Source organism: Delphinapterus leucas, chromosome 9, assembly GCF_059928025.1.
Source record: "Delphinapterus leucas isolate spDelLeu-1000000601 "Yukka" chromosome 9, BTC_Dleu_Yukka2, whole genome shotgun sequence".
NCBI classification, from domain to species: Eukaryota; Metazoa; Chordata; class Mammalia; order Artiodactyla; family Monodontidae; genus Delphinapterus; species Delphinapterus leucas.
Genome location: NC_143137.1, coordinates 92,584,091 through 92,607,560, shown reverse-complemented (window position 1 = coordinate 92,607,560; position 23,470 = coordinate 92,584,091). Strand labels below are relative to the sequence as shown.

Below are 23,470 nucleotides of genomic sequence, written 5' to 3'. Positions count from 1 at the left end.
CTCCCCAACCTCATATAGAGGGCACCTCTCTTTCTCTCTTGATGAAATGCCAGCGCCCAGTCCAATACACTTCCAACCACGCTGCACCCAGACAACCATTCACTTGTGCATTTGTAGAACAGTATTCACTAAATTACATGAGATAGTCAGTACTTTATTACAAAGCAGTTTTTTATGTTAGATGATTTTGTCCATCTGTAGGCTAGTGTAAGTGTTCTGAGCACATTTAAAGTAGGCTCGGCTCGGCTGTGATGTTCATTCAGTAGGTTAGGTGTATTAAATGCATTTTTGACTTACAATATTTTCAATTTATGATGGATTTATTGAGACATAACCCCATCATAAGTTGAGGAAGATGTGTAAAGCTTTAAAGGAAATTCAGATTCTTGAGTCCCACTCTAAACAAAGTCAATTAGAAAGTCTTGGGTGAAGCCTTATATGTATATAAATTTAAAAATATAACAAATATAAACAGTTATATTTGTAGCTATAACACCGTCCTTCAAATTCTGATCATCAGTTAGGTTTGGGAGGTTCTGGTTTCAGTAACTTATCCAATGTCACACAGAACCCTAAATAGAGCCAGAAATGAACTCAAATCTTATAAGTCCAAGTTAAATGCTTTTCACTGGACTTTTGCTGTCCTTTTACTGATTACATATGATGGGGTAGGATGGAAAAGTGGAGAAAAAACAGCAATTTCAATTAAAACTTTTTACCATGTTCTGTTTCATGGTTTTAAGATTAAAAGAGCTAATATCTTAGTGAACTTAGAACAATATCTGGCACATGGCAAGTACATGTAAGTGATAAATGTTAAATGAATAGGTTAAATGTTAAGTGAATGCTGTTGTCTAATTACAGCGTTCACTTCGCCCAGGGTTAAAGTGAAATTGAATTAGATATAAACATTTTCTATGTAGAAAAAAACTGTATGTAAATAACAGTGGCATCCTCAGTATTTTTTTTTTTTTTGTCTTGGAAACCCTGAATTTGTATAGCTGAAAATATTTCTATGTTGTTTCTTTTCATCTTTTTGACATTAAGAGAAGTGTTAATAATATACTTATTAAATGAAGTTTTGGATTTGCAGCTGTGTAGTATTCTTATATTATTTTATTTAAGATATAGTTAAGGTGCATGGGATGATGTATTTTACATTGTCCTTCTATCACTGAACTAGCTCCAAAATTGATTTTTACTGCTATGAAATCAAGTATTCATTTTTCAGAAGCCATTGTCTGCCTGGATTGATCATCCAAATGAAATATTTCCCTTGAATGAGGTAATAGATATGCTTGGTTCTATCTAATTTCCCTACCTCTCTACAGGTTTTTTCAGAGTCTTTCAACCTTGAATACATTTTTATACTTATTAACTATAAATAAAATTGTACATTTTCATCACCAGTAAATGAAGAAGCCACTTTGATATTTTAAAGGGCTCTTTGATACATTTTGACAAAGTCTGTGAAAATATGCCTTTGGTCAGAATCTATCATTGTGAAAACTGATACCCATTTCAGTTTTGTTCATTTTATAAGTTGTATTATTTTTCAGAGGAATCACCACATACCCAGCATCGATTTCTAGTGGCTCCTGATTTTTGCGTGTGTGTGTACACATACACAGAATACCTTCATATCTTCATGTAGAATACAAATTTAGTCTTTAATATACTTCATTAAAATGAATTACTCTATCATAAATGAATTGATTTGTCCTGGAAAAATGTAGAGGTAGGGATGGACTAGAACAGAAGGTATTTATAAAGTCAGGAGGACTCTGGTAGGTAGCGAGGATTAGACCAGAAAGTACCAGATCTGAGAAACCAGAAGGAAGAATTAGATGCCATCAGTAGGGAAGCAGCTGACTATTTGAGTCCAGAGTCAGCCAAGGAAAGGGAATTAAATTAGCATTTATTAAATATTTACTATATTTCAAATGTTGTCCCAAGCACCTTACAAAAGAAGGAATGTCTGGCTAGGTCCCATAAATCTAGATGTTTTGAGTCTTGGGGAGTTAGAGAAAATAATATTAATAAGTAATTGTTAATTGTATTATTGTCTAAATTTTATTTTTTATTTATTTATTTTAGATTATAAATCACATCTTTTTTTTTTTTTTGCGGTGCGCGGGCCTCTCACTGTTGTGGCCTCTCCCGTTGCAGAGCACAGGCTCTGGATGGGCAGGCTCAGTGGCCATGGCTCACGGGCCTAGCCGCTCTGCGGCATGTGGGATCCTCCCGGACCGGGGCATGAACCCGTGTCCCCTGCATCGGCAGGCGGACTCTCACCCACTGCGCCACCAGGGAAGCCCTAAATCACATCTTTTTATTAAATAATATTAGTACTTAAACTTAGGCTTTTAATTAATTGATTTTAATAGCAATACTTAGATAGTCCCTGATTATTCTCACTACCTTTGAAAAATCTTATTGTCTACATTTTAAAATACTTATACTGTGTTGTAATAATTAAAAATTATGTGAGAACTATATATTAGTTATTATAATCAAACCTGTAACTTTTGAACTATGACCATCCCTTCCTTCATTCTTTTCACAATAGAAAGCCATCGTTCCGTCTGGATTCTGGATCTCAGCTCCTCCTGTCTACTTGAGGATCTTGCTCCATCAATTACTCTCTTTTTGTTGTGTCTTCAACCTCTCACTCTACTGGTTCCTTGCCATTAGCATTCTCATTTGTTTAAAGTGTCTCCCTCATACATATCCTCTCTCCCTCTGGCTTCTACCCAAATTCTCCTTCCTTTCACTAGAGAAAAATTTTCAAAGAATTTTCTGTGCTTGCTATCTCCACTTCCTCACCTCCAAGTTACTCCTCAGTCGTAGGTAGTCAGGCTTTCATTCCCAACACTGCTGTGAAACGACGCAATAAAGTCACCAATATCATCCCTATTATAAGATATCCCTTAGTTCTTAATGTTTCAACAGCATTTGAAGTTGTTGACTGTTCGTTCCTTTTTGAAACAATCTCTTCTCTCAGCTTCTGGAAAACCACACTTCATGTTTGTTTCCTTTCTGGCCACTCATAATGTCCTTTGGACACTGCTGTCTTTGCTTAAATACTGCCATTTCAAGGAACTCTAAGGCTCTATCACTCTAGTCTAGTCTTCACATTCCTCTTGGATTATCTCATCTATGCCATGGTTTTATTTCTATAGGTTGATGACTTCTAGACATGAACTCACTCCTAAGCTTGAAACCTATGTATTCAATTCCCTAGTTGATACCTCTTGGATGTTTTTTAGGAAACTAACTCAAACTCAGCATGTCCGAACTGAGCTGATGCAATCACCCACCCAAATGCCGAAGCCAGAAATCTTCATGTTTACTTTGAATTTTCTCTTTTCCTCAACATCCATTCCATCATCAGGCTCTGTTAAAACTTCCTCCTTAGCACATCTCAAATCATCCATTCCACTCCATTTCTTCTTCTTTTTTTTATTTTGAAGTTGCCTTTTTAAAAAACTTTTTTATTGAAGTATAGTTGATTTACAATGTTGTGTTAGTTTCTGCTGTACAGCAAAGTGAATCAGTTATGCATATACATATATCCACTCTTTTTAAGATTCCTTTCCCATATAGGTCATTACAGAGTATTGAGTAGAGTTCCCTGTGCTATACAGTAGGTCCTTATTAGTTATCTATTTTATATATAGTAGTGTGTATGTGTCAATCCCAATCTCCCAATTTATCCCTTCCCCCCTGGTAACCATAACTTATTTAAAAACAGAAATAGAGTCACAGACGTAAAATAGTCTTTGAAGCCATTACATTTTGGGGTTTTGTTAGCAGCAGAACACAAGTATTCTTTGTTGTTAGTTATAAAATGATTCCTATCCTCTCAATATCAGTTGAGCAGGTGGCGGTGTTGACACAACTGTGAAAATTTGCAAAAAAGAATTCTGTCTGGAGAAATGAACAGTTTTCTCACTTCTGTATAAAGGTAATGTGCCATGCGGAACTAGGGCCAGCTCACACTGGCTTATGAGGTACCCATTCCCAATGTGTACATCTCTTCCCAACCAGCCAACGTGGAAGTAATTACACCATGGAAATTGGCAAGCATTATAAATCAGGGCTATCCACACCCCCTCCGCCCCCGCCCCAGAGAACTGGCTTACCAGCCCACCTCTGGGAATCCACTCCATTTCTACTGCCACTTCCCTAATCCAAGGCATTATTACCTGCTTACTATAATTGCAGTACAGATCAAACAGGTTCAGTCTCCACCCCACCCCACCCAAATCCATTCTTCCCATTGCAACCATCATGATCTTCTGAAGGCGAATATGTCATATAATTCCTCTGCCTAAACTCCTTCAACACTTCCATTAATCTCAGGATAGTCTGAATTCCTTTATGTGTCTTATGCAGCTTTACGCAATCTAATGTCTGCTTATCTCTGTAGTCTCATCTCTGATCACTTACTGTTTTCCCCTCATCACACACACACACACACACACACACACACTCATGCACACAGCTCTAGCTCCAAGAATATAAGTAGCTGCCTGCTTTGCAAAAAGAAGTATGAATGCAAAAGTTAAGACATATTATACCAGGTTTTTAAGATTATAATATAAATAGTATAAAATTCCCAATATAAATTTTAGTTTTATAATATATAGATTTAGTATATAGATTACTATATATAGATTATATAAGTATACTATATATAGTATAGTAAATCCAGTATATAGATTTAGTTTTTAGTATATAGATTTTAGTTTTTAAACACCTGTCATATGTATATGTATATACTTAAAACATAGATTAAACATTAAATATGATTAATTTAACTCACATTCTAATTCTCTCACTCATTTGTGGTGACATTTGGTAGACAAAAGTTGGTTATGTATATTTGCAAGGTATTGATCATTTTTGCTAATGTCACAATCTTTGGAAAATTACTGAGAGAAATTTGAATTCTAGCTTTTCCTGATAACAGATTCTTTAGTAAGTTGCATTTGTATTCCCATTTATACCATGTTCTTTCTGTGTTTGGATCATTGGAATACTTATGGATGGTAATTACCAATTCATAATTTTAACAGTCTCTCCATTTCCTTTGTCATTGTGGTTTATAATATGTTTTAGATACAGTGGTCGAGGATAAATTTCCAGTATTTCCTAAATGTGCTTTAATACAGTTCTTTTCCTTCACATCTGAACTCACAGGCAGTCAACTTCAAGTCCAATGAACAACTTTAGGCAAATCTGATGATTTTTTTTTGTCTTTGTCTAAATTTTACTGTTGTTAATAGCAGCACTCATTTTTCATTAATTTTTATAAAATATTAAGTTCAAATGAAGTAAACTATTCAAATAATTGCATAAACACTGTTGTACAAAGATGGCATTGCTCTGAAGTTAAGCTGCTAGTGGGCAATTCATGCCGTTACGTGATAACAGCTTCACATTTTTATCAGTGGATATACTGCGATCCCAGTTCAGCCTAGAAAAAGTGGATGATGGGGTGGGAGGGGATTAATGTGTAACATCCAATATCACCGCTCTCTGTGTTCTTATCCCTGCATTTCTTCTGCCTGGAGAAAATCTCTCCATGCCTCCCCCTCAACCTCCAACTTCCCCTTTGTTCATCTCTCACATCACATCAGACTTTCACATAGCAACTGCTCATCACTACTTCTTACTCTTTTGTCACGTCATAACTTTGATGTCCCTTCATCCAGCAAGCCTTTGCACACCTTCCCTGACTACTGTAGGTGACTCTTTTTCCAAATCTGTTCTCTGTTTCTGGAGGTTGGTTTCACGCTCTTCCAGTACAGAATGACTGACTGTTCATATGGCCACTGATGTCTTCCAATCCTCACATCACACCAGAGAGGGCCAAATGTGTTTTTTTTTCTAGTTTCCTTAGTAAGTCTTAGGCAAGACCTCTGAATGGTCTAGTGGGAATGGTGTGTCCACCCTTGAACCAGCCAGCCACCTGTAAGTAAGAGTCAGAACAAACATGGTGCCTGCTACCCACCTCTTAAGAGCTGGGGGCTCTGATGGTCAATTTTATGTGTTAACCTGGCTACACTATAATATTTAATTATTTAATTAAACTCTATTCTAGGTGTTGCTGTGAAGGCATTTTGTAGATGTAGTTAACATCTGCAATCAGTTGATTTTAAGTAAAAGAGATTACTCTTGATAATGTGGGTGGGCTTCATCCAATCAGTTGAAGGCCTTAAGAACAAACCAGGTTTCTTGGAAAAGAGGAAATTCTGTCTGAAGTCTGCAATGTCACCTCCTGCTGAGTTTACAGCCTGCCTGATGGATCTGTGGATTTGGGGCTTGCCAGCCCCACAATCATGTGAGCCAATTCATTAAAATAAATCTCTCTATATATGATTGGTTCTGTTTCTCTGGAGAACCCTGACTGATACAGGGACCTTCTAGGATATGATAGAATCACTGGACCGGGAGCCAGGCAGCTATCCCAACAGTGCATCAGTAACAGGAAGAAAAGATACACAGAGAAATGGGAAAAAAAAAAAAGAGGGGGAGGAAGGGGAATGAAGAGTACACAGGATAAAGAGTATTAGAATATGGCTAAGCACTGACTCATGTATAGCTATTCTTAAGTTACCTAACCCTGTCCTAATGATAATAAGGAGACATAAGTACATGAAATTATCATCCCTTTCTAATTCAATTTGATTTATTCCTTCAGTTTGAACTACCTTTGTCAATAGACGGTAAGTTTTCTATAATTCATGTCTTACCATGTTTTACTTTTTCTTATTTAACATTCTTAGCCCTTATTGTCTAAGTAACTGTATTCGTTTCCTCTTGCTGCCGTAACAAACTACTACAAATTTAGCGGCTTAAACCAAAAGTAAATATATTATTTTACAGTTCTGGAGGTCATAAGTCTAACATGGTTTGGCAGCACTGTGTTCCTTCTGGAGGCTCTAGGGGAGAATCCTATTCTTCGCCTTTTCCAGCTCACATTCCTGGGCTCATGGCCCTCTTGTCTTCAGTCAGCAATCGCAGCACTTCAGCCTCTGCTTCATATCTCCTCTCTGACTCTGCCCCTCCTGCCTCCTCCCTCTTATAAGAACCAGTATCACTTCCTGATCTTAAGAGCCCTGAATTAATCATATCTGTCAGTTTTTTTTCTTTTTTCTTTTTTGGCTATGTGAAGTAACATATTCACAGGTTCCAAGGATTTAGGACATGAGCATCTTTGGGTCGAGGCATTATTCAGCCTATCATAATAAATAGTTACCAAACTGATACACATAAATAAAAATCAAATAATATTGAAAGTCTCCGTCGTCTCTGCTATAGGTGTGGGCAGTGTGTGTACATATGTGTATTTGTATATATCACCCAGCAGTGTGACTGCTGCCATCGGGGCAAAGCGACAGTACAATAAAAGTGGGCTCCAAGGGGCTTCCCTGGTGGCGCAGTGGTTGAGAGTCCGCCTGCCGATGCAGGGGACGTGGGTTCGTGCCCCGGTCCGGGAAGATCCCACATGCCACAGAGCAGCTGGGCCCGTGAGCCATGGCCGCTGAGCCTGCGCGTCCGGAGCCTGTGCTCCGCAACGGGAGAGGCCACAGTAGTGAGAGGCCCGCGTACCGCAAAAAATAAAAATAAATAAAAATAAATAAAAATAAAAAATAAAAGTGGGCTCCAAAACAAAACAAAACAAAAATATTCAAAGTCTCTCTCTCCCAGGCTAGAAATTTTAGCTTTTATATCTGTTTCTTCTAGTATTTATCTTTATCTTTCTCAATAATGGGCCTTCACTGTCATTTCTTACTTTTTCAGTTGTAGGCGTTAACTGTTGACTTACAATTTAATAGATAAAGATTTGGCTCTACTGTAAACACCTCTTCAACTTTCTCAATCCTCGCAATGGGGTAACATCATTATTTTTGATAAACCAATAATGAATGTTGATATCATTATGATGTCATAAATATTATTTACTATAGATCCAAATAGAGAAGTATGATTGCATTTTCTTTTCTAAACACTTATTTGTCTCTGGGTATTTGCCTGGTTGTTTCACTTATATAATTTGCTATCCAAATATTCTTAATGCTTTCAAAATGTTTCATCATATTATCTATCAGGTTTCCTTTTTCCTGGAGCCCTTCCTCCTGGGCCTTCTGTCCTCTTGATCTCTGGCCTGGCTATTCTCTAGGTCTATGGCAGAGCTCTCATCCCGTGATTTCTATTCATTGCCTTCTTGGATAACTTGCATTGAAAAACCAGTGGAGAGGGAGCAAAAAAGGTGACAACTTTTCTGAAAGTTCTATTTCTGATATGTTGGACTATTTTCTATATGTTCTACTGTGATGAGAAGAATTTTTAAATCAGACTTAATCACTAGGATCATACATCAGGCTTGACTTGGGTATAAATTGAATCCTGACTCAGTATTTCTGACAACCAAGTAATACTCAGAATGAGTACTGGTTGTTTTTGTCCCAGCTTTATTCAGATATGATTGTTACATAACATTGTGTAAGTTTAAGGTAGACACCTAGTGATTTGATATATGTATGACAGTATTACAAAATGATTACTACAATAAGATTAGTAACACATTCATCACCTCACATAGTTTAGTTTTTGTGTGTGTGGTGAGAACTTCTAAGGTCTACTCTGTTAGCAACTTTCAAATATACAACACAGTATTGTTAACTAAGGTCACCATGTTGCACATTACATCCTCAGAACTTATTCATCTTATAACTGAAAGGTTGTACCCTTTGATTGCTTCACCCATCAGCCTCCTTCCCCCACCAGCAACCACCAGTCTGCCCTCTGTTTCTGAGTTTGTTTGTTTTAGATTTCCCATATGTGAGATCATACAGTACTTGTCTCTGTCCGATGTATTTCGCTCAGCATAATGCCCTCAAGGTTCATCCACGTTGTGACAAATGGTAGGATTTACTTCTTTTTCAATGGCTGAATAATTTTCCTTTGTGTGTGTGTGTCTGTCTGTATCACATTTTCTTCACCCATTCGTCCTTAGATGGACATTTAGGTTGTTGCCATGTTTGGCTATTTTAGATAATGCTGCAATGAATATGTGGGCACAGATCTCTCTTCAAGATAATGATTTCATTTCCTTTAGATATATACCCAGAAGTGAAATTGCTGGATCATATGGTGACTCTATTTTTTCTTCAGTTCCAAGCCCCAAGTCTTTTATATAATGAATGAAAGAATTGTTGAAAAACATTTGTTTACATTCGAAATCTGATTGCTTTCTGAAGAGTAGATAGATCCCTTATCAGTAATACTGAGAATTAATTATGGCACAATTATTAAAATCCTGTAATGTAGAATGAAATTCCAGAAAACGTAAAATTTTAATTAGACCTCACTCATGTCTAATATGTATGCTGAATAACATAAGCCTCTTTCCTGGCTTTCTGCTGAGAAGGAATCACAGCACACAAGTCAGTCCTGTAAAGTTTTGTTGGGTACTTAATACAGTCAAGATCCAAGTGTCCTGAGAGTTCTTATTTTTTCCACATTCTCCTCTCTCAGTCTTCTTTCTCTTTTTCTCCATTCTAAAAGTCACCCATCGAACTTCCTCTACCTCCCATTCCATCTACCTTTCACTTCCTGTCTCTCCATCTCTACCTCTTCTCTCAGCTGTCATTTTTGCTCAACACAGGTGCCTTCTATGTATTCCCAGGGACTTTGCCATACGTATCATCCCGATTTTTAACTTATCTAGAGTGCTATGCTGAATATTTTATAGGCATTCAAGATATTATTGGCTATTGAAAGATTTTAGAACTATAGGCAAATGGTATTTCACTTATATCCTTGCATCTAAGTCAACTTTAAAAAACTGCATATCTTTATACTTATAAAAATAGGCATCTTCGCTGACTTCAGGATTATTCCGTAGTTTCATTAATTAATTTTCTGACAGAAAGAGAAATCAGGGAGGATGAATAGATACTGTGATCTTTGGATTTGGCCTGAAGGTTATTAAGGATTTCAATGGAGATGGAATCCGTGCAGAGGAAAGGCCATAAACAAAACAAAACAGATGTCTTAGTTTTCTAATGCTGTTGTGACAAGTTATCATAAACGTAATCTCTTAAAACAACACAAACTTATTTCTTTTTTCTTTTTTGGCCGCGTTGCACCCCATGTAGGATCTTAGTTCCCCGACCAGGGATCGACCCGTGCCAGCTGCAGTGGAAGCCCAGAGTCTTAACCACTGGACCCCTGGGGAAGTCCCAAAACAACACAGACTTATTATCTTACAGTTCTGCAGATCAGAAGTCCTACCCAGCTTTCAGTGAACTAAGGTCAAATTGTCAGCCAGGTGCATTCTAGAAGCTGCCTGCTTTCCATGACTAGTGGCCTCCTTCCTTCACCTTCAAAGCCAGCAGCATAATGCTGTCTGCCATCTCTATGCTTCTCACAATTCTCTCTTCCACTTCTAAGGACTCTGGTGATTACATTGAGCCCATGTGGATAATTAAGGGTAGCTTCCCTATCTTAAAATCAGCTGACTAGCTGATTAATTCCTTCTGCAACCTTAATTTCCCTTTGCTGTAACCTAACACATTCAGAGGTTCCAGAGATTAGGATGTAGACATCTTTGGGGAGATGGGTATTATTATTTTTTATGTATGTATATATTTATTTTAATTGAAGTATAGTTGACTTACAGAGAGGGGTATTATTCTATCTGCCACAATGAACAAACAAAGGAGAGGACCCAGGCAGTCCTAAAAAAGGAACAAATTATGGCATTAAGTAAACACCATAATTTGGAGGAGTAGATGGTAACAAAGAAGCGCTGAAGACAGGATAGTTCATGATGTTGGGAATACTTAACATTTTCATAGGCTGGAGAGAACTTGGATATGTCATGTAACTGTTGACAGAAAATAAAACACCAAAGTCAATTTGAACTGGCCAAAAAAAAAATTAAAATTTCAGAAAAGAATAAAAAGTGTACCACTTATCTCTTGAAAGACTCAAAATAATGACAGTAGGCAACTTAATGCAAAACACTCTGAAACAAGAAAGCCTATTTCTCTCAAGTGCAATAAAAATTACAAAAGGCTTATACTCCACAATTGCACAATTTGATGAACTTTGGATTGTAAATTGCTGAACAATTTTATATGGCTTCTCATGACTGCTATATAATTCTTTCCTGGAGTTTGATTTTTTAGTGGTATGTTGGTATTATGTCTGGGATCTTCTAATTTGCTTCTAAACCTAGAGAGAAAATCCTGGGCATATCTTCATGTATGCACAAACACAGCAACTGGGGTGTTCTCTGTTTCCCACCATTTACCCCATTCTACCTCCATGCTCAGAAAAAGCCACAAGGGTGGAGTAGATTTATGCAGCACGGAATAACAGTTTCACTTTTTCCTGCCTTTCTCACTGTGAGCCGCAAACTAATCATTGTCAAAGAGAGTGAGATTAAAAGTCTCTGTTCCTTTTCAATTTGCCTGAGGTTTTCTAATGTTAAAAAAAAAAGCTTCACTACGGGTGGAATTTAATACACTAGCATTCTCTTAGTTGCTAAAATTTTATTAAATGAAAAACAAAGTCTAAAACCTAAATTTCTGTGGTTTTTTTTCGCGGTACGCGGGCCTCTCACTGTTGTGGCCTCTCCTGCTGCGGAGCACAGGCTTCTGACGCGCAGGCTCAGCGGCCATGGCTCACAGGCCCAGCCGCTCCACGGCATGTGGGATCTTTCCGGACCGGGGCATGAACCCGTGTCCCCTGCATCGGCAGGCAGACTCTCAACCACTGTGCCACCAGGGAAGCCCATAAATTTCTGTGTATTTTTGAAATGGCTATTTAAAAAATACAATCTATAGCTCTCTTCTCTCTCTTCTGCTTCTGAGTCATTGTGCTTACATTTTCTCTTTTCTGAGCACAAAAAAGCAAATCTAGACATCCCAAAGAAATAACTATGGAAGCATTAGATTAATATAATAATGGAATTTTAAAGTTGTAGGAGACTTTGGAAGTAGTCTAGACCAGAGAATTTCTCAAAAATTCTTTTACTATGATCCCTGAAGGAAGGGCAAAAGATCCCGAAGCCCACCTATTTCCATTTCCTAATGAAAACAGATAGTGATGGTGAATGGATCCATAGAAGTTGAAGTAGAACGAGAATTCTAGTCGTCCTCAAACCAGCAATATGTAAAAAGGATAATCTACAGAATATGAATCACCCACCTGTAAGAACTGAAGAAAGGACTTGCTTCTGGGGACCCACAGGAGCTAATGGTGTAGTCCAAAGGCCTGAGTACCAGCAGAGCTAATGATGCAAGTTCAGTCTGAAAGCCCGCAGAGTAAATACTCAAGAAGAGCCAACCTACCAGTTTGGCTCTGAAGGCAGGAAAAAAGCTGATGTCCCAGTTCAAAGGCAGTCAGGCAGGAGGAGGTCCCTCTTACTCGCAGGAGGGTCAGCCTTTTTATTCTATTCAGGTCTTCATCTGAGTGGATGAGGGCCGCCCACATTAGGGAGGGCAATCTGCTTTACTCAGTATATTGATTGAAAGGTTAATCTCATTCAAAAACACTCTCACAGACACACTCAGAATACTGTTTGACCAAGTATCTGGGGACCTTGTGGTCCAGTCAAGGTGACACATAAAATTAACCATCACAGCCCATAAGGTAGGGTGACATCTCACAATAGGTTGCAGACTATGCCTATAAAGTTACTTTCACCTGGTCTGATTTCCCACCAAAGCAATCTCTCAACAAAATTGCAGCTGCAGGGCCATGTTACATTGACCTGAAGAGGTCTCACTGTAAATTTCAATTTGTCCTACTTCTAACCTGTGGAACTACTCAGAATAAATCTATACTTTATTCCACATACTAGCCTTTCAAATAAATTAAGACCCCTGTTATATTCTCCCTAGTGTTTTTTTCCCAAGTTAAATATTCCCAGTCTATTCCTCTAATCCTCACAGAATATGATTTCTTTGATGCACTGCAGTTTTGTCAGTTTTCATAAAATATGATGCCTTAAACTGAACACATTCTAAATGCGTTCTAACTCCTTTATACTGAAAAATAACAACTTTCACTCTCCATTTATGTTCTTCCCATAAAACAAAAGGAACTTTTGTTGAGAGAACTGCTGAAACCATTATTTGTGACTATAATACCAATAATGAAACTAGCCTTAATATAAGTTGTCCAAGTACTTTACATAAACGATCCTCATATATATATATATATATATATATATATGACTCTATCGATTGAAATATATATAATCTCACATTTCCTGCAATGTATCATTTTCCTTGAGACTCGAAGTAAGTGGAGGTCACACTGAATACCTAACCATCCTGATTTTCTTAGGTATCTACCCATCCCTCTTGTGACTCAGGTGAATGTGACTCATCCCCAGCCCAGGAGTAAATCCTGATTGCTCTAAGCCAATTAGGGTGTTTCCAAATGGAAGCAATCCCCCTTTCAATATTGGTTTAATGGCAGGCATGTGATACATTTCTGGCCAATTAGACATGTAGAAAAGTCTGCTGGAGTTGCTTCTTGGAAAGATTTCCTCATTCATAAACAGGAGATCCCAAGAAATGGCCTCTTTCCTGCCTCTGGATGTTATAACTGGATGTATTGCCTGGAACTGCTATAGCCATTTTGCTATCAGCTGAAAATGTCAGAGTGAAGACATCGAAAGAACCTGAGACCTTGATACTACCCAACCCCTTCTCCAAGTTTTCTGTCCTTCCTCTGTAACTTCCTATTATACAAGATAATGAAGTCCCTTATTGTTTAAGTCAAACTGAACCAGGGTTTTCTGGTACTTGCAGCCAAAGTCATCTTAGTTGACAAATTCTGCCCCTGAACATTTCAAAGACTGAGTTAACCTTCAACTCACAATTGGTGGGAAATCCAATATCCTCCGAACATTTCTTTGAATTTCCTTGGGTTGACATTCTCCAAATCCAACTTCTTGATTCTACTGAACTCTTGCTCTCTCATCTCATACCCTTTGGCGAAGTGTTTCCTTACGCAGCCATGGAGCATGACTTCTTTTCCTCAATATAAAAAAAATCCACTCGCATAAAACACACAGAGTTGTGTGTATGTGTGTGTGTGTGTGTGTGTGTGCACGTGTCAGACTTTATTGAAGGCTTAGGGTAAGGGAATAGAGTTTACATCAATCCAGTAAAACATCTTAAAGTGGATTATTAGACATTCTTGTTTTTAAACATCCTCAGCAATTCTATCTATTGGAATTTTTCACTGGTCGCCTTCCATAGTCACTAGTCTCTGGTTTCATTCTTCAGGCTAATCTCTTCAGGAAGAAGCACTTCATCACAATCCTCAGACCTTGTTTTCAAATCAGTTTAGTTTTCCACCTACTTAGGGGTTCCAGTTTACTTTTGCATATCAAAACTCAGTACATGCACTGCTAAGTTAAGAGCCATCTATCTACTCTGGGTCTTACTTTTGAGGCGCATGGAAAAATTGGCAGATACTTAAAAATTTCAGTCTCTCCGTTCTTCCTCTCCTACCAGACTTTGCAAAAGGAAGGAAACAACACAGTGAGTAATTTCCCCACTGATATGGATTCTGCCACCCCACCTTAGACGAAAGAAGCAGCTATAGTCACTCTGAGTTTTAAATAACATTTTCTTTCCTGTGATACACAAGAATGCTCATATAAGAGTAATTGTGCTAGAATATTTGCAAAGTGAACCCCCTTAGAAACTTTGGATTTTTTGTGTGTTGCCAAAGAGCTCTGCAACTTGGAAATTCCTCATTTCACTGGTTTTTACTTGTGGTAAAACTTTGATTAAAATCAAATTCTACTTTTAAAACATCTCAGAAATTTATTGTCTAATGAGCTATGGCAAGTCTCTTAGGTATCAAAGAAGCCAGACTGTGTCACTGTTTTTGCTTCAGTGGTCCATTGGCTGTATTGGGCTGGGGGGTGATGTCTTTCTGGCATCAGCAGACTGATGAATTTTCAGGGAGAGACTATAAAGGCTTAGTCACTGCTAAATTTAATTGTGCATCTTTAACCAGATATTCTTTTAGTTTTCTTATGTCTTTTCTGACTGGTTCTCTCTTTGAGTCCCTCTAGTCTGCTCCCCAAAAGGATGGAGGTGGCAAACATGATCCCAGGACAATTACTACTCCATAAAAATTCCTGTTAATTACTCCTCTGTGGTTCAGTTTTCAAAGGAAATCTGTTCTTTTCATCCATTCATTTTTTCCTTCATTCCTTCATTTAATATTTATTGAGTGTCTTCTATGTGTAGCTAGTTACTGGGTACTCTTCATCATTACTCTCCTTGAAGCTAGAATATTCATGAAAATACTTCAGACTCTTCTCATTTCATATCAATGTCAAATATAATGCTCCACCTAAGTGCCTGCTTAATTTAAATGAGATTCAGTGCCACAAAGACCAGCTAAGTCAAGGAGTTGGACTATTGTTTATAGTTTATTATTACACTTATTGTCAGTTATCCTTGAGAATTCAAAAGAAATACTACTATAAGCAGAAGATTTGTTTACCAGTGTTCTTGGCCCTATAAACCTTTTATAGTGTTTTTGTAAAAATGTTAAAGGTGATTTCAGAACTCCAACCTAAGTAATATTAGACAATGAGAATTATTCTATTGCTGATCTCAGCCTGCTTACTGCACTACCAATTTAGTCAGCTGTAATGTCAGAAATTAAACATCCTCCTGGCTTAGAAGTTAGTAATATGATGCTGTTTCCAAAAAACTGACTTAGATAACTTTTCAGAACTATGCCTACCCAAAAATCTATTTCATTTTGCCCCTGATTATGTTTGGTTTGAATAGTGTTTGCTTATACAAAATAATACTAACTAAAGTCTCTCGTTCAGAATAGATTCAAACCATGAAAAACGCTACTTATAATATTAGTATATACGGTTATTTTCAAGATGATGATGCAACTAACTTATTGAATTGGTTTCCCGAGGCTACTGTAACAAAATACCATAAACTGAGTGGCTTAAACAATGTAAATTTGTTGTCTCATACTTCTGGAGGCTACAAGTCCAAGTTCAAGGTGCTGGCAGGGTTGGTTTATCTGAAGGTCTGTGAGAAAGAATCTGTTCTAGGCCTCTCCCCTAGCTTCTGGTGGTTTGCTGGCAATCTCTGGTCTTCTTTGGCTTATAGATATATCACTCCAATACCTGCCTTCATCTTCACATGGTGTTCTCCCTGGTGTATGTCTGTCCCCACATTTCCCTTTTTAATGAGGACACCAGTAATACTGGATTAGGGTCCTACCCTTCTCTGGTGTGACCTCATCTTTAAACAATTTATTTTTAACTTTTTATTGAGGTATAGTTGATTTACAATGTTATGTTAGTTTCTGGTGTACAGCAAAATGATTTGGTTATCAATCTATCTATCTATCGGTTATCTATCTATCTATCTATAGAGATAGATATAGTTAGATATTCTTTTTCAAATTCTTTTCCGTTATGGCTTATTACAGGATACTGAATATAGTTTCCTGTGCTATACAGTAGGACCTTGTTGTTTATTTTATATATAGTAGTTTGTATCTGCTAATCCCAAACTCCTAATTTATCCCTCCCCCCTTTCCCCTTTGGTAACCATGAGTCTGTTTTCTATGTCTGTGAGTCTGTTTCTGTTTTGTGAATAAGTTCATTTTTGTCGTATTTTAGATTCCACAAATAAGTGACATCATATGGTATTTGTCTTTCTCTTTCTGACTTACTTCACTTAGCATGATATTCTCTGGGTCCATCCACGTTGCTTCAAATGCATTATTTCATTCTTTTTTTATGGCTGAGTAGTATTCCATTGTATATATGTACTACATCTTCTTTATCCATTCATCTGTTGATGGACATTTAAGTTGTTTCCATGTGGTATGACCTCATCTTAACTACATCTGCACCAATCTTATTTCCAAACAATGTCACATTCTGAAGTACAGGGGGTTAGGACTTCAACACATGCACCTGGGATGTACACAATTCAACTTGTAACACTTGTAATTAAAATTATGTTTTGTAATAAATATTCTTCCATTCCTTCAACAAATGTTTATAGTCTATGTGCCAAACACTATGCTAGGTACTGTGAATATGATAATAATTAAAAAACAGTTGTTATCCTCAAGAAAGTTCAGTTCATGGATTCATGCCTCTTCATCTATAGCTTTTTCACTTTCAAGGAAATGAAATAAAAGGTACTATAAATAATTAAACACCATATGGCAGATAGTTAAAAACAATAATAATGACCAATATTTATTAAACTCTACAAAACATCATCATGCAAATTATCTCATTTAATCCTTAAAACAACACTACAAGGTAGGAACTATTATTATCACTTCTATTTACCGATGAGGAAACTCAAGCTCTGAGAAGCCTATCAAATGGCAGAGTGAGGATTTAAACCTAAATGGTCTGGCATCTGAGCTGGATTCCTCATCTATATAATTTTTACATTATACATCTTTTTTCTTTTTTTTTTTTTTAATTGTTGACCATGCCACGGGGCATGTGGGATCTTAGCTCCCCCAGCAGGGATTGAACCTGTGCCCCCTGCAGTGGAAGCGTGCAGTCTTAACCATTGGACCACCAGGGAAGTCCCTATACATCTTCTAATGGTGGGAAGAATTGAAAGAATGTCCTTCCTTTGTTTTTGAACAGTGACGTAAAGTAATACCTGTGGTCAATCCCAGGGTAGAGTTATAATTCCTCTCTCTTTGCTGCTTTCTTTTTTACTGGCCAACATTCACAAGCCTGCTTGTTTCTTCTGGCAGCATTTCTTCCTCTGTATCTCACATCTCCTTTCCTTTTCCTTTCCTTAGAGGGCTTTCCCTTCTATCCCGAAACTGAATTTCCGCCAGAGAATATGCTAATTCCAGGTTCTTTACTGGGAAATTGAGTGGAAAGGGAGTTGGTCTACTATTCTAGGACAAAGAACAGAAAACATTTCACCTTTTAGAGATTAACCTTTTGGAAAGTGGAGGGGTGGGGTTAAGTTTTTTCTGGAAGAGAAAACAATCCTATTTTCCAACCACATCTATTAACCCACCCATCCCCCTATCACAACCCCAGCATCCACGCTGCTGACGACACTGGCTTCCCATTGGCACGTGACGGTAGATAAGGGTTTGCTGGCTGATCAGAGGTACATTTTTTCAAAGGGTATCTAGACTAAATTTTAAAAATATGTATTTCTAAAGACTTTAATAAGATCCTTTCTACTGTGAAGAAGCCACAGTTCAAAAGTGACTCCATTTTAGTGACAAGCCTTGCGTTTCCCATCTGTTAAATAATGGCAACTGGCACAGTTACCATGAGTTATCCCAGAAATATCTTTTAAGAGTCTACATACAAATTGTCATTGGAAGCACAAACTGAAAGGAGGTAAATGCCAGTGATGTAGATTCAGATTTGTTAATAAAATCTTTCTTGTGAAATTTTTATAGACATGGCCTGTTTGTTTAACACAATGTTAATATTCCTGCACGAGCTGTGCCTTGGGCACTATCATTCATTTATTCAACAAACGTGTATCGAGTATCTATTTTATTTCAAGTGCTGACCTAAGTAAGGGCCAAGGATACAAAGTGAAATGAGAGATAGGGCATGTCTCCAGGAGCAGACTGTCTGAAGGGGGAGACAGTAAGTAAGTGGGCCATTTCAATGCAATGTGGTAAATTATAGGGTCCAAGTGTGCACAGGGAGCATATAAGTCACAACCTAAGCCAAGTTGTGAGGTCAGGAAAGCGGTCCAGGAGATGGAAACATTGAAGCTACTGCATGAGTAATAACTATTGTTAGGAATGGCTTACGGATTGCTGCAGCTGGTAAGATTTTGTTTTGTCAGCTCCTAAATATTCCGAGTAAAAAGTGCCTCTCTTTTGCAAACTCTAAAAGAAATATCATTTTGGTGATGGAGAATTTAGCCATGTGTGACTGCCTTTGTCTTTTCTAGCTCAACTATTAAGGCCAGACATCGAGAAAAAGATGTAGTCAATGGAGAAAATTAACAACTGGGCAGGAACATAGCTGCTTGAGTTAGAGCTGTATACAGACTTGACCAGAAAAAAACAGGTGATTCCTTGTTATCTCAGGGGGGTTTGATGCAAGGCAGTTTCCAAATGAGTTCCTTGAGTACTGAATTTCTGCTCTTTCCATCTTTAAAACCTATCATTCCAGGCTTGAATTCTCCCGTGTATCTGTTTATTGCTACCACAGAACAGCTTTCAGTAGGTCTGAGGGTGTCTCCAAAAATTGTACTTGGGAGTAGGAGGTGAGGGCACCATTTCCCTCTTCATCTGTAATATAGTAGTAGTTACTTATTCAGATATTACTCATTCTTAAATATCTATAATATGGTATATAAATTATATATTAATAAAGCTGTTTTAAAAAGACATTTATAGTGTGCTCCAATGTCTTTTCCCCACCAAGACCAGCATAGTTTGGTACATAAAGGTTTCTTGCATTGAGTTGACCGTGTGGCCCGGCTGTGCCCCTCTGTGGTGTTCTCCATCTCCTCTGGAACATGGCCCTGGGTGATAATCCTTTCTCCTTTCATGGTTGTGCTACTGGATGTGAACTTAAATCCCCTTTATTCAGAAATTTCCTGTGCAACCCTCCAGAAACATTCTATATAAATATCCTCGTCAACAAAAAGAAAATAATTGAATGGAATGCTTGGAAATGTTCCAAGGTACTTCCTCAACCTTAGAAAAAAAATCCCCAGTCTATAATGTTTCTACTCACTCATCCCCAGGAATAGAATTGGAAGGGTAAGTCAGGACAAGTAGCTGTCCTATTAACAGTGAGATTCTGGAGAAAAAGTAACTTGACAGCTTCTTTTCAACAGAGAAATGAGATAGGAGCACCAGAAGAGGAGAAGGGAGACAGTCCTTTTTCTTTCTTTCTTAAAAAATATTTATTTATTAATTATTTATTTTGGCTGCGCCGGGTCTTAGTTGCAGCACACAGGATCTTAGTTGCGGCATGTGTGCAGGATCTAGTTCCCTAACCACAGATCGAATCCGGGCCCCCTGCATTGGGAGCGTGGAGTCTTACCCACTGGACCACCAGGAAAGTCCCAAGGCAGTCCACTTTCTAAAAAGTTTATCTCTAAAAGATAAAAAACATTCAAAACATATTTTGGGACTTCCCTGGTGGCGCAGAGGTTGAGAGTCCGTCTGCCGATGCAGGGGACACGGGTTCGTGCCCGGTCCGCGGGGATCCCACATGCCGCGGAGCGGCTGGACCCGTGAGCCATGGCCGCTGAGCCTGCGCGTCCGGAGCCTGTGCTCCGCAACGGGAGAGGCCATAGCAGTGAGAGGCCCGCGTACAGCAAAAAAAAAAAAAAATGTTTTGATGGGGAGCAACAGGGATGGTATAAATAAATACAATACAGATGTCTAGATATGGAGCAGATTTTCCTTGGTTAAAGAGGAAATACGGTTCCACTTCCATTAATGGTGAGTAGCTTGTATCAGACCAACCATCCCATAAGTAACACTTATAAAGTCTGGGCAAAATATAAGAAAACAACTATAGGAAGGCATTGAAAAGTGACCAAAGCAGGCAGAAATTGGAGGGTAATCAACACTTGGAAGAAAGGAAGGACGTTGGGGAGTTTTCCATTTTTTTATAACTCTTTACAAGAGGGCAGGCTCCAGGCAGCATCATATAGGAAGCTAAGGCTCAGAAATTTGTAACCTTACAAATAAGTATTCAGAGTGAATACTTAGAGCAACCATAGCTGAAAATGTGAAGGAGAATATTACAGAAAAGAGAGAGCCAAAAAGAGACCCCCAATTTAGGAGTATAAACTCTGCCTGAAAATCTGGCTCAATCTTGTACTGTGTATGTGCAGGGCAGAATCCAAGCAACCTATATACAGCTAAAAGAACTGAACAGATTTTTCAGCTGCTGCCCAACATGGAGAGACAGAGTTTGGAGGTTGAGTTCTACCAAATTACTTGTCAACTAAAACAAAAATCAATATTCTTGAGAAGGACAAAACAGAGTTTAGAGTCTCTGCAATGTATTTAATTCACCATGTCCAGGATACAGTCCAAAATTACTATACAAAAGAAGAACCAGGAAAATGTGACCAGTGCTCAAAGGAGACAATCAAGAGATCAACCCCAGGATACCTCATATGTTGTAATTAGCCGACAGGGATTTTAAGGCAATTATTATGATTATACTTAAGGATGTAAAAGAAAATTTAATTTTAATGGGTGAATATATAGGACATATCAGCAGAGAATCAGAAATTAAAAAGAAATAACCAAGTGTAAATTCTAGACCTAGATATTAAAATATCTGATATAAAAAATTTGACCATATGGGCTTAACTGCAGATGGAGATGGCAGAAGAAAGAATTAGTACCCTTAAAGATAGGTCAGTTGAAGTTGTCCAATCTGTAACAACAGTAGAAAGCCTGGGGAAAAAATGAGCAGAGCCGCAATGCCTTTTTGCAAAATATTAAGAGGTCTAACATTATAATTGGAGTCCCATAAAGGGAGAGAGAGAGAGAGAGAGAGAGAGAGAATAAGTGACCAAAAATTTGAAGAATCAATGGCCAAAGTGTTTCCAAATTTGGTGAAATATCTAAGATACTCGGCAAACACCAAGAAGGGTAAGTACAAAGAGAACCACATGTAGGCACATCATACTCAAACCACTGAAATTCAAAATTAAAGACAACGTATTTAAAGCAGCCAGAGAAAAACAGTACATTGTGAATGGGGCAGCAATGATACATAATTGACAGCTGACTTCTTATCAGAAGCCAGAAGGCAACTGAATGGCATATTTAAAGGGCTGAAAGAAAGAAAACACTAGAACTTTATACCTATTTTATACCTAGGAAAAGTATCTAAAATTTCACATCGAGCAAAAATACTCTTCAAGAATGAAAGTGAAATAAAGGCATTTTAATATAAATGAAAACTAAGAGAATTCATTGCCAGCAGACCACCACTACAAAAAATGCTAAGGAAATATTTAGTACTATGTAGCAAACAGTAGCCTTCATGTTTTATGCAGTAGTTTGTGCTTGCCAAAAAGCTTAACTTGGAAAGAAGTTTCAGTTGAAGTAGTTTATTTGGTAATGTTCTGTGCTGAATTGTGTGTCCCCTGCCAAATTTGTATGTTGAAGTCCTAATCCCCAGCACCTCAGAATGTAATCTGCATGGAGATAAGGGCTTTAAAATGTTGGTTAAGTTACAATGAGGTCTTTATGGTGGGCTGTAATCCAGTATGATGAATGTCTTTATAAGAAGAGAAAATTTGGACATGTGGAGAGATAGCAGGAATGTGTGTGCATAGAGAGATGACCATGTGAGGACACAGCAAGAAGGTGGCTGTCTACAAGCCAAGGAAAGAGGCCTCAGAAGGAACTAAATCTGCTGACACCTTGATCTCAGATTTCTAATCTCCAGAAATTGAAAAATAAATTTCTGTTGTTTAAGCTATCCAGATTGTTGTATTTTATTATGGCAGCCCTAGAAAACAAATACATTTAGGTGATACCAGGGAATATGGTAGAGAAGTTGGGATGGAAGAAGAGAGGGAAGGAAAAGCAGCCAATAAAAGGTGTATTATTAAGCTCTGTGGGCACTCCCTTGTAAAGGCCTGAGGGAATGGTGCTAAAGATCATAGTAATTAAGGGGACAGGCTTTGGAGTCCAGCAGATATGGATTCAATCTTCCTAGCTCTTTATTTATCTATAAAATAGGGATAATATCTCACTTAATGAGAATAATATAACACAGTCCATGTAAAACCCTTAGCCAGTATTTGACATATTTTAAGTGTTCAATTATTATCATTATTTTATCATCTGATTCCATGACAGCGCTATGAGATTAGTGTACATGATGATAATTTCTTTTAAAGTATTTCCAGTAAGGAAAATAATTAAAATTTAAGTTATGTTGGAAATCTTAACAGTATTATTGTGATTTATAGTGTTTGGTACAGCATGTTAGTAAATACTTAATATATTAAATACTTAAATATACAGTATCTATTCAATAATAATTCCTTTATATACGCATGATTTTCATGTTGGTGGAGCTCAACCTGTACTGAAATTATATTCCTTTGTGTTCTGAGTTTCCTGCTTCTACAATCACATTCTGTAAAGTATAATACATACATATTTTATTAGTAAGGCATGTCAGGTGTTTTCTTCCTCTAAGACCCAAGATTTGGAAGGGGACTTTTGGTGAGTCATCACCTTGGTGTCTTGTGGTGATGTGTGACCTTATTGTCTGCCTACTGCCTCTGAGCATGGCTTCCTGAAATAAGGCTGCAGTTCCCTAAATGCTGACTGGTTGCAGTGGTTTTGTCATTGCTGTAGACACTGCCATGGCATTCCTGGAATTACCCTTGATAGGTCTCCTGGGGCCTCCTGG

At 37.8% G+C, this 23,470-nt stretch overlaps 1 protein-coding gene across 2 annotated transcripts in view; it reads right to left on the bottom strand.

Moving 5' to 3' along the window:
- Positions 1-73: 73 nt before the first annotated feature.
- Positions 74-23,470, bottom strand: part of YAE1 (YAE1 maturation factor of ABCE1) — a 43,929-nt gene continuing 20,532 nt past the window's right edge. For both annotated transcript variants that reach the window (XR_016394392.1, XR_016394393.1), the window contains exon 6: positions 74-23,466. The gene's annotated coding sequence lies outside the window, so the exon portion shown is untranslated. The remainder of the gene's footprint in view (positions 23,467-23,470) is intronic.